The 15812-nt window shown below is 41.5% G+C and overlaps 1 protein-coding gene across 7 annotated transcripts in view; it reads right to left on the bottom strand.

Annotated features, from left to right (window-relative positions):
- The window catches only part of RERE (arginine-glutamic acid dipeptide repeats), a 405018-nt gene that overhangs the window by 73513 nt on the left and 315693 nt on the right, over positions 1–15812 (bottom strand). The gene's annotated exons all lie outside the window — the stretch shown is intronic.

Genomic DNA, 15812 nt, shown 5'->3' on the forward strand with positions numbered 1-15812 from the left:
TTTATTATCAAGGGTAATTTTTTATATAGCAATAGGGAATTAATAACAAGCTTATTACTAAATCACTAAAAATTTTAACCTCAGCTACTAATTTAAATGAATAAACAACCTTCCAATTATACTTCTTCAGACAACGTGCATACCCTGTCACTCTCTATAACCTTAATCTGCTTTAACACCTCGCTCTCATCACCATACATGATATGATGACGTGCCATGGTATGTCACTGAATGCATGAGGGAAGGGGCTTTGTTTTGTTATTTATCCCCAGCACTTAGAACAGCACCCAACAACATATGGCAGGTGATCGACAATCACAGACAGGCTCAATGAATACGCAAATATATCTGGGGGTGGTATGCCTCAGTCTCCCCACAAGGTTACCTGACTTCTCATCATTTGCTCTCTAGCTTGACTCAGCGTCTTTTGATATGGATTCACTATTAAGTTTCTAACGCTCTAATTACTACTAACAAAACCATTAGATATTCTCAGTTCAAATCCACTGGAGGAACCAAGCTGTCCCCTCCATAACGCCAGCTCAGCACCCAGAGCAGAGCTGATGATTTCCTTTTTCAACATATCTGTGCGCTAAAAACCCTTCCCAGGAGGTCTCAAATATCAAACAAAAGTTACTCCATTTTTTAGTCAAAGACCACATGCCCAGTGGGAAAATGACTTCATGCTGGCTAGTTTTTGCAATTGAGCCCACTGGCAAAGGCCACTGAGCCATCCTATACATCTCTGTCAATGCCCCTCTGAGTTGAGATGATTATGTTGAGTACACTGAAGTCCTTTCATTATTGCAGGCCTGACAAAAAGTACTGCCACTGGGTGAGTATCAGAAAGCATGCATCAATGCACTTTCAAGTCAAATGAGAACTGGCTAGTTAAGCAGCAGCATTAACAGATGTAGAAATTCCACCAGCTAAATACCTCTTGCCAATTATGGATGGCTACACAGCTACACCCAAATTAAAAATAACCCAGCACTAATACCAGAACCCAAACAGGCATTGGAGGCTCCTTCTCTCCCTGCAATATCCCTCTAGAGTCTCCACATAAATGCCCCTGTAAACTGACTAAAAAGTTCACCTTTCCCTGGCAAAGCAGATCTCGGGGGAAAGAGGAATAAGCTAAAGAAAGAAACATGGCTTGTCTATAAGTTACAAGGGAACAAAAAGGTAGAAATCTTTAGTGAGGATGCCTTTTGTGAAAATTGTAATTAAAAGAATCTAGATCAGTGGCTGCCCAAGAGAAATAGAATGTTAGCCAAACATGTGAGCTAAATACGTAAGTTTTAATTTTCTAGTAGTCAATATTTTTAAAAGAACAAAATTAATTTTAATATTTACCTCAACAGATCCAAAATATTATCATTTCAACAAGTAATCAATGTAAAAATTATTAATGAAATATTTTATGTTCTTTTTTTGCCCTAGTCAGTCTTTGAAATTCAATGTGTATTTTACACTGACAGCACACCTCTACTTGCACTAGCACATTTTGGGTGCTCAGCAGCCACATGTGGCTAGTGGCTACCACATTGGAAAGCACGGGTCTACAATAATCCTGACTTCTTTTTTGTAAAACATTACAGCACACAAAGCATCAATAGTTTTCTATTAGGGAGGTAAAATAATTATACCGTTAGAATTATGGACAATGATGTCAGATACTCCTAAGATAAATAAATAAAGATATTCCTAAGATAAATAAATAAAGATAAATAGGCCTGTTTTTCTTAATTAAGTAAAAACTGTCTTTCAGGAGAACTCAACTAAATTCATAAATTGGGGAGAAACTAAGGCTCTGCACTTTGGCTACTGCTTTAGAAGGGGCTCCTGGACTTTGTTACCCCTTCATGACAACATGACATGGGACTGGGCTCCTCATTTACTTCTGTTCAATTAAAGGATGATTTCAGAAAAGGGAAGAAAATCAATTATCCTTTTAGGAAATGTAGCTCAGAGTGGGGGTGGAGCTACTTTAATGACAAAAGTCAAACCTCAGTCATAAGGCAGGTAGAGCCCCATCTAACCAGTGGTCACTGTTGTCTATTACAGGCACCTTGATTGGTCTCACTGCTGACCCCACGCAGGAAGGCTATCCCCATGCAGGATGGCTCTCACATTCAAGAGAGTCCCTTGAGGGAGGGTCCCCAGATCAGGGGCTGGTAATGGGCTCCACCAGAAGGCTGCTCTGCTGGCTTTTGTTTGGAACAATAGTGCTCCTGTGACACCCCACTCTTGCTGAAAATATTGGTATTATGGGAGCATGAACCAGCTGTGTAAATTACACACACACAGATTAAATCTCTATATTTATAAGGAATACAAACACACTAATAGTGCATTTACATACACAGTTGGATACATTTGGCTGCATGCTGAGTGAAGTCTGAGTTCCAAAGTATTTCCCTAAAATTTTACAGAAAGAAATGCTCAGGTTGCTGCTAAACCAGGCTGAGACTCATCTGCTCCCCATCCCCATGCAGAAGTCCCCCAGAAATAGAGTCCTCTTCATTCTTATCTGTAATATTGGAGAAATTATTTGAGACTCCAGAAGAAGAAACCTCAAAAAAGAGCTGTTAGATATTTTCTAAGAAAAATAAATCAATATAGGGTAATTTTCACAGTTAAAAGGATGAATACATATATAAAGAGAAAGGCTTACTGAAATACTATGAACTAAAATAAAATCTTAAGGCTCCTCACCACTAGCTGCCTGAATGAACCCCCTCTTAGCCAAGAGGATACCCTAAAACTGCATTGCTGGCCACGAGAAGGGAGGTCAGACCTGCCTCATCATGCCCCCTCTCTTCTTGCAGACATCCTTTATAATTCATTAACAGGCCTAAGGCTATGCAAGACAGACCTGTAGGTCCTCCTCAATTTATATAACTAATCACTTGAGTCTAGGTATGTGTCTGATGACTTGTCTCTGATTAACAGAATTCCTTATCTTAACTTAAAATATCCCAAGCCTTTAGACAAAGCTTCATTTCTTTAACCAATTACAAATCAAATTCAAATAGTCTATAAACCCACCTATAACCTGTAAGCCATCCTCTGTCCCGCCCTTCCCCACCCCCACCCTGCTTTGACATTTGACTTTGAGATCTCACATCTTTTTGGGGCAAACCAACGTACACCTTCCATGTATTGATTTACAACTTTACATGTAATTCCTGTCTCCCTAAAATGTATAAAATCAAACTGTAATGCAGACACAGCGAGTCCACATGCTCAAGGCTTCTTGAATGTGGCTCTGGATCATGGTCCTCAAATCTGGCTCAGAATAAACCTCTTTCAATTATTTTACAGAGTTTGAATTCTTTTCCATTGACACACCTGTTAAAATAGCATATAGTAAGGCAGAGTCTTTAGATTTTTTTAAATGTTGTGACAGACTTTATTTTTTAGTGCAGTTTAGGTTCACAGCAAAATTGAGCTGAAAGTACAGAGATTTCCCATATACTCAGGTCTTTGGATTTTTTAGCTAATTTTGAAAAATGGGGAGATGAGCAATCAGCATTTTAGGCTCACTGTATTAAATCAAGCCCACAGGCCTGAGGAAAGCGGGGCTCTGGTTCTATGCCTGATTCTATCAAGGCCTCACAGTTGACCTCAGGCAAGCCACTAACACTCCTTGGGCCTGAGTTTTTCATGGAAAGATGGCATCCCAAGTACCCCAATTTACCACAAAAAGTATTAACTTTTTAAATGTTGAATGTTCCAGTAAAATAAAGGAAAAGAAGGTAATGATCCAACTAGGTAAAAATATTAACCTACACATATTTGGCTAGACATATAACAACAAGCTCATTATAGGCCCCAATTTTATTCTTTAAAATTTTTGCAACAAAATATTGTTTCTTTTTTGTTTTTTTTGATATGGTCTCTATATAAAATCCTGGTTTAAAAAAGAAAAAAAAAAGGCCCATTTCGTAGGCTTGGGTTTACCATGCTTACAGTCCCACCAATAAATCATGTCGCAATCTGGGCTTGGAAAAGCACTGTCCACGGTTTGATTGCTCCAGCCCCAGGTTGCCAGGCAACCAGCACAAGGGGGAAGTCTGAGAACCACTGACAGATAGCCAAGTGCCTGAAACAACAGACTTCTCTCTGTCAAAAATGTGTTTCAGAGAGCCACTTGCCCACCTCTGCTCTCTCCTGAACACTACATGATTGTAAAATCAAAATCAAAAGGCTACTGTAATAAAAACACACTTCCTGCTCAATTACTAATTGTTCAAAAGCTGTGGGGAGGCCCAGATCACACAGTGTATGGCAACAGAAATGTGACACTGTAAGTGAGATAAAGTCAGCAGCATGCGAGAAACCTGATCTAAATGCAGCTCTGTAGCTTCAAGTCAGGGGAGCTGGTGCGTGGAGGAAATCTGCTGCCTGAGAAAGCACCAGGAAGAAAATAATGATTGTTAAGATGTTAAAGAAGCAAACCAAACAATAACTAAGAAGCCACAGGTCAAGATTACTTAGCAATAAAACCAAGCTCACTCTCATTGTTTTGAAACACAGTCTAGAGGCAATGAAAGTTTTCTCCCTCACAGATGGATTTCTTATGGTTGATGCCAGGCAAGGAAGGTCAATGACCCTTGGGATCCACTCCCCATGGTGGTTCCCTGATCCTTGACTGTAAAGTAGATTACACAAGATATTAGTATCCTTAGGATACTGCCTGATGATAGCAGGTCTCACATCTGAGGATCTAATGCATCATCATGGATACCTATGGTGCATGTCCCAAGCCAGAAATGTGGTCCACAGTCACAGCGAGCATCAACTCTATGCAGCATCCACTCATGGAACCACTTTATTCAAACTGTCATCTTGGACTCTGGAAACTATCTGTGGTATTTGAAAGGGCCAGGACCCAGAGCACAGTTCTTAATCTTTTTTGTGCCATGGACTCTTTGGCAGTTTGGTAAAGCTTAACCTCTTCTAAAAATGGTTTGCATTAATACATGCCTAAAATAAAACAAAGCGGATTACAAAGGAAAGTGGTTGAAATGCAGTTATCAACACATTTAAAAGAAGTATTGCTTTGCTAATATATTAAATAACAAGATCTAGCAGAGGGTTTTCTTTGGTTCTTGAAGGTTTTTTTTTGGGGGGGGGGGAGGTTGTTTTGCTTTATTTTATAATGTAAGCATAGATGATAAACTCCTGGAGGAAAAGCCAGTAAGTTTTTTATCATTTAATCACCAAAGCAGCATGCAGTCTGGTTCCCTGCCTGAGGCCCCCAAGCTAGTCCTCTCCACACTACTAGCTCAGCTCCTATGGGGTCTGAATTCCCCCTGGGTTCTCCCAGTAAGATTTGTAGGTCCATAGCCTGCAAAGTAGGATGTGCAGACACAAAAGACTTTCTTAAGGATATAAGGAGCCAAACAGTTCTAAGGGAATTTATTTCCAAAGTCTCAACTTCCATACATTCTCTTTCCCAAAATCCATCAGCCTAAGAAGGCACACATTCCTGTGAGGGGGTGCAGCCTCTCTTCTTCCATCCTCCTCACAATCTTCCCCTCATCACTTCATAAACAAAGGCAGCCCCCTCTGGGGCTGCCCCCTTCCAGCCTTCCCATCTGGAAGGCTAGGAGGCAGCACTGCCCCAGGGGCACCAAACAAAGGGGCAATTGAGAACACTGCGGTTGGTGTTGACACAGTGCCTAACCGTAGTCTAGATGAGAAAGCCTATGTCAGACACTTTCTGATTCTCTGCTGTCGACAAAATTGAAGGAGGTCTTCAAGGAAGTGTCATCTGATTACTGAAAATCATGTCTGATGACAAATTATATTTTTGGCATTATTATGGAAGGAATTCAAATAAGTGAGTGATACTGTAACAAGATTATTATTCCCATCTACAAGGTTTCTGAGCACTCACATCCACAAATAAACAATAAGGATAAAACTGACAGAAGACATGATCTCATTCTAACTACATGTATGTAATAATATTCATCCAAGAACTAATGTGTTTAAAAAACTCCATCTAACTTATTTTCAATATTATGCAAAAAGTAAAATTATATAATATTTGATTTTGATCAATTGTGCACTAATAATTATAATAATATAATCTGAAATAATTTTTCTTCTCGTATTTAGAACTTTATTTTTAAGAGAAATAACAACATGTACACATATTTGGATACATATACTTTTTGTTCCAGGAAAGTATGAAAGGGTGATCTCACATTAGACTTTCAAGTACAAAATGCATCACCTCAGAATAAAGTCCCTGGGAAAGTAGACTAGAAATATAAACTAAAGGGGGGGGGGGAGATAAGATGCAACATCTGCTTTAAAAACAAGTTCATGTATTTTAAAAATAGATGATAATGGTATAAATCAGTATGGTATTTAAAATTACTGGCAAAGGAGTTTGAGGTTGCTGTGAGCTAGGCTGATGCCACAGCACTCACTCTAGCCTGGGCAACAAACCGAGACTCTGTCTAAAAAAATAAATAAACAAACAAATAAAAATAAAAAAATAATAAAATAAAATAAAATAAATAAAGTAAAATAAAATTACTGGCTATATTTAAAACAGTGATAGGACAGTTTTATTCTTTTTTTTTTATTTTGAGACAGAGTCTCGCTTTGTTCCCCAGGCTAGAGTGAGTGCTGTGGCGTCAGCCTAGCTCACAGCAACCTCAAACTCCTGGGCTCAAGCAATCCTGCTGCCTCAGCCTCCCAAGTAGCTGGGACTACAGGCATGCGCCACCATGCCCGGCTAATTTTTTTCTATATATATTAGTTGGCCAATTAATTTCTTTCTATTTATGGTAGAGACGGGGTCTCACTCTTGCTCAGGCTGGTTTTGAACTCCTGACCTCGAGCAATCCTCTGGCCTCGGCCTCCCAGAGTGCTAGGATTACAGGCGTGAGCCACCGTGCCCGGCCTGACAGTTTTATTCTTAAATGTCAATATTTATAATGTTAGAAATCACATTCTATGACAAAAAAATTATATGTTAATTTAAACTTGGGAGGGAGGATGTAGCTTTAGGCAAAATCCTTTTAGGGTCTTCATGGGGGAAAATTTTTTAACTTTGTATCTACTAAAGGCAGGCACAGAAATTCTCTGGAGTGCCAAGCATGCTTCTACATCTCAGCTAAATTTACTGGACTTTAGTTTTACCTACCAGAACCAAACTAGGGTCACTGAAAACACTTTCTAGAACCAAGACAGACTGCACCACGGAAGATGCTGATGTCGTCACTGTTGTTCCATCCATCAAGGTACAGACTATTCTTTATTTGAATTCCAGAGCTGACTATGGAGCTTCTCTGTTCAAGGAGAGGAAAGAGCTCAGAGTTCTCAGTGTGCCAGTTAAAGTGCCCAGCACCCTCTATGCTATCACCCAGCCCTCCACTCTGCCATAACCACACTGTGCCCAAGCGCTTGGATTAGAACGCCATGTTATAATGAATTCTAAGGTTCCATTTCAGCTCAAGGGAGACTGTGCCATGTTAAACTGTATCTGCAAGTGATGCAGGAAGAAAGGGTGAATGGCACTGTGCTGCACACCTGCTCTCCCAGATCTAAATCGAATGCAGGCAGGCCCAAGTCTATGTAGTTCCTTACATGATACTGCCTGGGGAGGGGAGCCTTTCTTGGGCAGGATGATTGGATTCCTGAGTACTCTACTCATCATCGCTATGACCTTGAGCAAATATACTTACTATCTCATGCCTATGTTTTGTCATCCTCCTCTGCATTCCCATCTTTCTGTGTACCCCACCACGCAACTTCCCACACTCCACCCAGCACTGTGTCTGGGCATCCAAGCCCATCTCTACCATTAGAATATCATCTCCTTGAGGTGGGGAGGTCCTGTCTGGGGCCATCTGGGGGAGGCCTTTGCACATGACAGGCATTTGATAAAGGTTTCTTCGGTGATATTTCCTATTATTGGTACCTAGGCCTTTCAGAGCTAAAAGGGGCCTAATTATTTAACACTCTGATTTTTTTAAGAGAATCAATTGCCCAAGGTACAGAAACTGGTCTGAGGCACAGGCTTAACCAGAAATCAGGTCTACCAACACTTTTGTCTTCTCAGCATAAGTACTCTAAAGAAAAGAATTGCATTTCCACTGGGTGAGTTCTCCACAGAGAGATGAAGAATTATTTGAGAAAAGCATAAGTGAGGGGAGGGGTAAAAAGAAAAAAAAAACAGAGGTGGCGTCAGAGTTCTTGGTTTTGAGCATATCACAGACTGAAGAATAACAGGACATGTGGCAGCAAACAATCACACAGGAAACCTCACACACCGGCAGTGGCAGCGCTTCTCCTCCCCTTGGGTAATTTGAGGTTAATTTTCCTGAGACCCAAGGGCAGCCCTCACAGCCCTCCGCAAGGCCGCAAGGCCGGCAGAAGACCCAGGCTACTCTGACTGCAGGAGGCCAGGACTGGCAGGACCTGCCCAGTACAATCAAGGATGGCCAATGGAGGGGGGAAAATTCTGTGGCCTAATAAAGGATGAAAGAAATGTTCCTTACAAAGAGGAAATGAATCACCCACACATCGAGCTCTTTCGTGCCTTTCGTTTGTTTATTTTAGGGCCTTTGGCCTGTTGGATAAAACATATTACACTGAGAAAGCATCAAAGAAAATGAAACCACAGTGACATTTAAAGGGAACTCCACAGGCTAGACAGAGCCTCGTTTTGGGTTTAGCCCCAGCTTCTCTCCAATCTCTCTCTCCCGGCCATGGGAAATATTCACCCACAGCTACCCTAAGATTATCAGCAAAGATTTTAACAAGAACCAGACTCCTCTCTTCCAATCTTTTCCTAATCCAAAAAGTCATAAAAAAAACTTTAGAGAATCTTTTTGACATTTAAAAATGTTCTATTATCATGTACTGCATGCTGAAATATGCATACCTATGCTTGAAAAATGTATAGATTTCTCTGTCAAAGATGACAACATGATTTTACTTCCACGGCAAAGTTCCCATCTCTTCTTTCAGCCAAATTCAGTCTGTTCTAAACTCTTAAAAGTTCTGGAGTCCTAAAGATATTCATCTGGCCCTGATGATCAGCAGTTTATACGCAACTGTGATACAACCCCAAGATCATCAGATGGGGTCGAGTAATGTGAATTACTAGAAAACACAGATCACTCAACTGATTTGAATTACCAATTGTATCATTTACCCAAGCTTATTTGGAAGAGAATAGTAATATGGAATTCGAAGCCGCTTCCACGCTGAAGAAAGCGGCTCGATAGCTAAGCAACCTCTACCCTACTACTCTGAGTCTATGCAGCAAAACTGTCTTCTCCATAGCATCTACCTGAATGCTTCATAAGTTAATTTGTCTGTGTTCCCCGTTAGAATGCAAACTCCATGAGAACAGTATCTCCACTCTTATTTCCATCCCAGAGTTTAGACAATGCCTTGCTCACAGTACATACCAACTGAGGAAATAAACAGTAAGAATATGTTCTGGAGTCAACACTCAAATCTGCGATCTTAATCATACATATTCTTCTACTCACCAAATCCTGTCTCCTTACAATTTTCTTCCATCTTCAACTGCTACATGCTAATTCAATTCAACTCAATTTAGCATTAATGATTCAATGAGCCCCACTGGGGAGCAAGGCACCATAAGAAACAGGCTGGCCCTCGGGAAGCTCCTCACCCGGCAGAGCAGGCGTGGGAGCCAGCTCCCAGCCTTCCTAACCATGGCCCCTAAAGTGACCATTGGCAGCACAAACTCGCTCTTTCCAACCCTTCAGCCTTGCTACTCCATCTCAATCGAGATTAAATCTACTTCTGACCAGGGATACCCACCCCTAGCAACCCCCAAATGGGGCTTCATCATACCATGTCCCCTAGAGACCTACTGCCCTCTCACACGTGGGTTCTCCAAATGCCCTCATACCCAAGCTCCCCCTGCCTCAGCTTCCTCACACTTAGATCTACACAGCATCCCTTTCAACCCCTCCAATTACAAGGAAGCTGACTTCTGTAGCAATCCTGTCTCACTATCGCATCAGCCACAGTCATACAGGTTCCCTCATCACAGTACCAACCACTTGCCAAGCCTGCCGCCTCCTCATTCAGCGACTCTACATCTACTCTCTTTCTCTATTCTGCCACTCTCAGGAACACGAAAAGGCTTGCCCACTGCCTTGCTGATACTCCGTCTGCATCCACCATTCCTGCTCCTCTTTATTGCAACCTAGCCATGCGTGGTAGCCACATCTAAGATAGGAAACTAGGGATTGTCTCTATTTACTACTCACAGCCATTGTGAATCCCACCAAACCCCTTCTTCTTGACTGTGACCTCGAGCCCCTCATCTCCTCCACTACCTCAGTACTGGTTTCTCAAGTTCTCTAGGCAGCTGGGGACTTACTATTGGCTATTTCAGAAAAGCAGCCTATACTCCCTGAGCATCTTGACCTGCACCAATTTTCTACCCCGATCTTTCAAATAAGCTTACATCAGGACAGCCCCAGCTTTTGTTCTTTCAGTAACCTTTGTCAACTCTGCCTGGTGAAACCCTAGCCGTCCTTCAAGGTTCCTCTCAAACAATACCTCTTCCACAGTACCCTTCCTGATCTTCCTGTCCAAGAGCAGAGAGCAGCTGTCTACGCCCTGCAGCCCTGTGGACTCTAGCACACCATCTGGAGCAGAAGCCGCACTCAAAAAAAACTTTTCCATTGTGTGTTCTCCCTAGGTTGTCTGTAGTGACAATGTCCAAATCAAGTGCCCATTTATACCTACTGCCAAATCAGTCAAGGATACCATGGTGGGATAGCTAGTCACCTGCCACACTGCAGAGCAATCATCAAGGTTAGTGGTGATTCCCACAGAGATCTTGGCAGAGAACGAGCACATGCAGTTTATTTGTCTTAAGTCAGTGATGTGTTCCCTTCCTTTTGTACTGGGGAAATCAATAATGTCTTTTTAATCTTGTTTCCAAAACACTAAGCCAAATAGAAAAAATGTCACTTAAATAACAGAAGAACAAACTAACAATGATGGGAATAGAAGATTCAACTAGAGGAAGAATCATGAGTGAGCAGTAGATAAAGGGGTTTCACAAGCATCCAGCAGAGCCCGGCATAGAGTAGGTGTGGAAATGAAGTGGAATTAAATTCAGCATAAAGTGAAAAATAAAGTTCTTCCTCTCTTTATGTATATTTTTTTAAAGACAAATCTAAAGTTATCTAGATCCAGACTAAAATGTTTGGTTTTCAACTTCAAACATCCACCACCCCTTTTGCTAAGAGACCAAGGCTCAGAAGTGTGCACCCCTACATAGGTAGATCCTCTTAACAATGGAAGGCTTGAGTGCCTGAAATGACTGTCCGCCAGTAGAGATGCAATACTTACTGACTCCTTTAATGTGTAAGCAACCAGATTGTGCATCTCAAAGTATGACCTAAAAGCAAGAGAAATCTAAGTGGATCCTTGGACTGTTTTGGCAGGGAGTTAAAAAAAAAAGAGGGGAGGGGGCAATGTGAGCTAATGTGAGCTGATTATGAAGTCAGAGAGTTCAATGAGGGAGACAAGCTACCAAGGTCAGGATGCTCTGGGGTCATAAACTTGCAAAGTAACTACAAAGCTGAGAAAGAAGCCTCAAAGGATGATCTGAAAGTAATTTTCCAGGTTTTGTTATTGCTAAAAGATTGGAGACTTCAATTTCCAGGGACTGGACTGAATGGAAAGATCCCCAAAATCCACAGTCTATCCCACTCTTCAAGCTGCTTTGGGAATTTAAAACAGCTTTGCCTGATGAATTCAAGAGTCCCAACACAGGAACAGTTCCCCCAGACCAAGAATCCAATGCTTTCTATAGGCAAAGCTATTTTTTAGACTAATGCTAGATGCGTTTTGGGTCCAGGTTAACTGGTGCCCCAAACCTACACTTATCAAGACCTTGTTAAATTCATTTTCTAAAATTGTCTTTGAAAAATGGATAATCAAGCTTACTTAGCTCTGTTACCTGAATTAATTAGAGGCCCTAGATGGAAAAAGAAAATAACTAACATTTAGGCTGAATGTATGTGTTTATAAAGCAACTTATTAGCGCATGTGTGACACCACCACAGAATTCAATTTTAAATGGTGTCTCCCAGAGAAGACTCGGAGCTGTTAAGAGGAAGACAAGGGATTGAAGGAAGTAACATAGAGTATAGCCACTGGTGATGGGTCATCCTTCCCTTCCACTCTGATACAGCCAGCAATACTCATTAGCACATATTTCTGCAGCCTAACAGATCTAGTTTTATTAATGCTGACAGGAAGTATTCGAAAAATAAATTTATAATCAAAACTTATAAATCAGGTGCAAAGGGATCCCAAGAATTTTTTTTTTTTTTTTTTTTTTTTTTTGAGACAGAGTCTCGCTTTTGTTGCCCAGGCTAGAGTGAGTGCCGTGGCGTCAGCCTAGCTCACAGCAACCTCAAACTCCTGGGCTCAAGCAATCCTCCTGCCTCAGCCTCCTGAGTAGCTGGGACTACAGGCACGCGCCACCATGCCCGGCTAATTTTATATATATATATATTAGTTGGCCAATTAATTTCTTTCTATTTTTATAGTAGAGACAGGGTCTCGCTCAGGCTGGTTTTGAACTCCTAACCTTGAGCAATCCGCCTGCCTCGGCCTCCCAGAGTGCTAGGATTACAAGCGTGAGCCACCACGCCCGGCCGGATCCCAAGAATTTTTAGTAATAAAAGGACCCTCTGTGAGTGAGCGCATGCACGTGTGTGTTTTCAAATTTCTTAAACAGGAATGACCTCATCAGCTTACGATAAAACATCTAGCCAATTTTTTACCTGGGAAGTAAAAGGATGGGGTAGGCAGTAGACCCAGACTGGCATCTAGTCTAATTATACTTGCCAGTCACCAGTGACTACAAAGACCTTCCCCTCTCCCTTCCTTCTCCTTTGCTTATCATTTCTTAGATTAAAAATCTAAGACCCCAGAAGTGAGGTTGGAAGGCTCTACCTCCTGCAGTCCCAGAGCTGGCTGCCAGCTGAGGACTGACACCCAGGCCTTCTGATTCTACGGCTAGTCTTCTCTCCCACACCACAAGGCCTCTTCTTGCTGTGTCCCCCAACCCACCCAATAATGAGTCCTCCAGCTGGGAGAGAGAAGAGCATGACTCATCCTCTTAAGAAGATAAGTGTGCCTTACCCACAGTGAAACCCATGCCCTCAGACAGCAGAGCCAGGAGGGACACTGGACAATGGTGACAAAGCTATAGTTCAGGGTGCCCTGGGCATTTTCCTATTTTCAGAATAGCATCTTTCTAGTGTTCTTATGAGCAAAATTCTTAAATAGTTAATAAAATGATCCAGAATGTCAGAGTATACCTTAAAAAACAGGCTCAAGACACATAATTTCAATATTGGCTATGGCGCTAGAAGACTAGTCGCTCTTAGGCAGTATGGTATAATTCTGGTCCATTCTCCTACTTTTGGTTCCCTTTTTTTTTTTTTTTTTTTTAACTTTCCCTGCCCCCTCCTTAATAGTTCTTTGGTATATTTATTTAACAGTCTTCTATTTCCCAGTGCCGAGATTAACTACATGGGATAAGACCTTTGCAAGGGAAGAAAACATTCTAAAAGTGATAAAATATGGGAAGCACACTAGAGGTTTCCAGGAAACTTGAGAGAAGAGATCTGTTACCCACATATCAGAGTCACAAAAAAACTGCCCAAGATAATAGGCAGCCTTAGGAAAAAGACTGGCAAACGAAGGAAGTACGAGGGTGTATGGGAAGGGTGTGTTAATCAGAAGAGCAGGATTAACACAGGCTACCTATGGAACTCCTTCCTCCCCTCTCCATCATGCCTTCTCTCACAGCAGAACATCTCAACCACACTTATTAAAAAGCATCAGGCAAAGAATCAATTTTTTCACATTGGAATCTAGAAAATAAAGCCACAGACAATTGGAAGGGGTTAGTTGCTCCTTTCAAAGGAAGCTACTAAGAAAAAAAGAATAGGGGAATATCCAGTTAATTCTGCCAGTGTGTAGAGCATGACCTGGCTCTATGCTGGTCAAACAAGCAACTTCCCTAGATGCTGGCAACTCAGGAGCTCACCCAATTGGGCCACTCCACTGAAGTGATTTTGAGGTTTCCCTTCTATTCAACCCTATAAAATGACATTTTCTAATTATCAACCCTGCTCTTGGTGCTGAGCTAGGTTCTGGGGATACAAAAAGAATTAAACTACAGTCCTGCCCTCAAGACTTCCTAGTCTAGTGTGGAGGCACCAAATGAACATGGCATCACAACCCACTGGGGTAGATCCCCACACAACACAAGTGTGTATACGCAAATCTTCAAGAGAGCCCTGATGAATGGATAACTTTCCAGGCCTCCATCAGTAAAGGGTCACTCTTCATTCTAAAGGACCTCATGAACAGCTTAACCTCTCACGAAAACGAGGGTGTTGGGGAAAGAAGAACAACAAAACACTAGAGAACATTAAACTTGGTCCAGCACTCTGATTAGTGCACTTAGCGTTAATCCTCTAGACATTAAGAATAATTACCATAAGCCTAGACAAACAAATGCCAGTTGACAATGCAAGCTGGCCTCCTCTGTCAAATAGCAATATTAGAGGGCCTCTTCCCTGAGTTGAGTCACAAAGCCAGGATATTTGGTCCAAGAAAATAAGATTTCTGAAAACACTTTCTCTTTCTACTAGGTGGTATAATTCCAGAGTATGATATCTACAGTGTTAAGTAGTTCACAGTCGTCACTTCCTGAATTAAAATTTGTTGGAAAATGTCTAATGACATGAGTTACTACTGCTCTAAGACAGAGGCACAGTAAGTAGCCTTTTCTTTCTAGGTATTTTTCTTGTTGCCTACTCAGGAAAAACAGCTCTTCTGACAATGTTGAACTCACAGTAAACATATGTAGTAAACATTATCTAAACCAGTTATAAATCCAAAATGCTTCGATCTTGACACAATGAGTCAGAGGAATGCATGACTCAGAATCCTACATGACTGAAACCATGAAAACATTGTTATGGAAGATGTTCTGGAAGGAGAAAACAAAACAGCCCTCAAAACTTCCTCACTAATTCAGTAACAATAACTTAACTGTGAGGTACAAATCAGGTGTGAACACACTGGTCTAAGATCCCCTCGGCCTTCCGACCTCATCCCCTCCTCCTCTGCTCCAGCCACACTGGGGCATCGCTGCTATTCCTTGAACACACCACCAGGCAAGCTTCAGCCTCAGGGCCTTTGCATCTATTGCTTCCTTGACCCAAAACACTCTTCCTCTATATATTTGTAATGCTAGCTTCCTCAATTTTTTTTAGGTCTTTACTCAAAAATGATCTTCTGAGACTACCTTAAGTAAACGTTCAACGCCATTATCCCATATTTCATATCACTTTTCCTATGTTTTTCACCTTTAGCACTTAGCTAAGACACTGTATATGTCTCCTAGTGACCTTGTTTTAGTCTATTTTCCCCGCTACAACGTTGGCTCCACGACGGCAGGGATTTTTGTCTTTTTTGTTCACTGCTGTATCACCAGCATATCAAATAGTGGCTGGCAGAGTGTTGGTGCTCTGTAAATATTTGTGGAATAAATGAATGAATTTCAACTAGTAATCTAAAATCAGGACTGAATGTGTAGCATAATAAATATGAAGGGGTCATCCTATCTTCATGCTCATACAGAGAGTCAAGAATCACAGAAAGCTGGCAGGCTTGCCACCTGCCAAACCAACATGAAACAAAAGGAATGTAGACCCAGAGAGACAGACTTGAGTCTCCACAACAAGTTGGTG

This window comes from Microcebus murinus, chromosome 2, assembly GCF_040939455.1.
Source record: "Microcebus murinus isolate Inina chromosome 2, M.murinus_Inina_mat1.0, whole genome shotgun sequence".
Lineage (NCBI taxonomy): Eukaryota > Metazoa > Chordata > Mammalia > Primates > Cheirogaleidae > Microcebus > Microcebus murinus.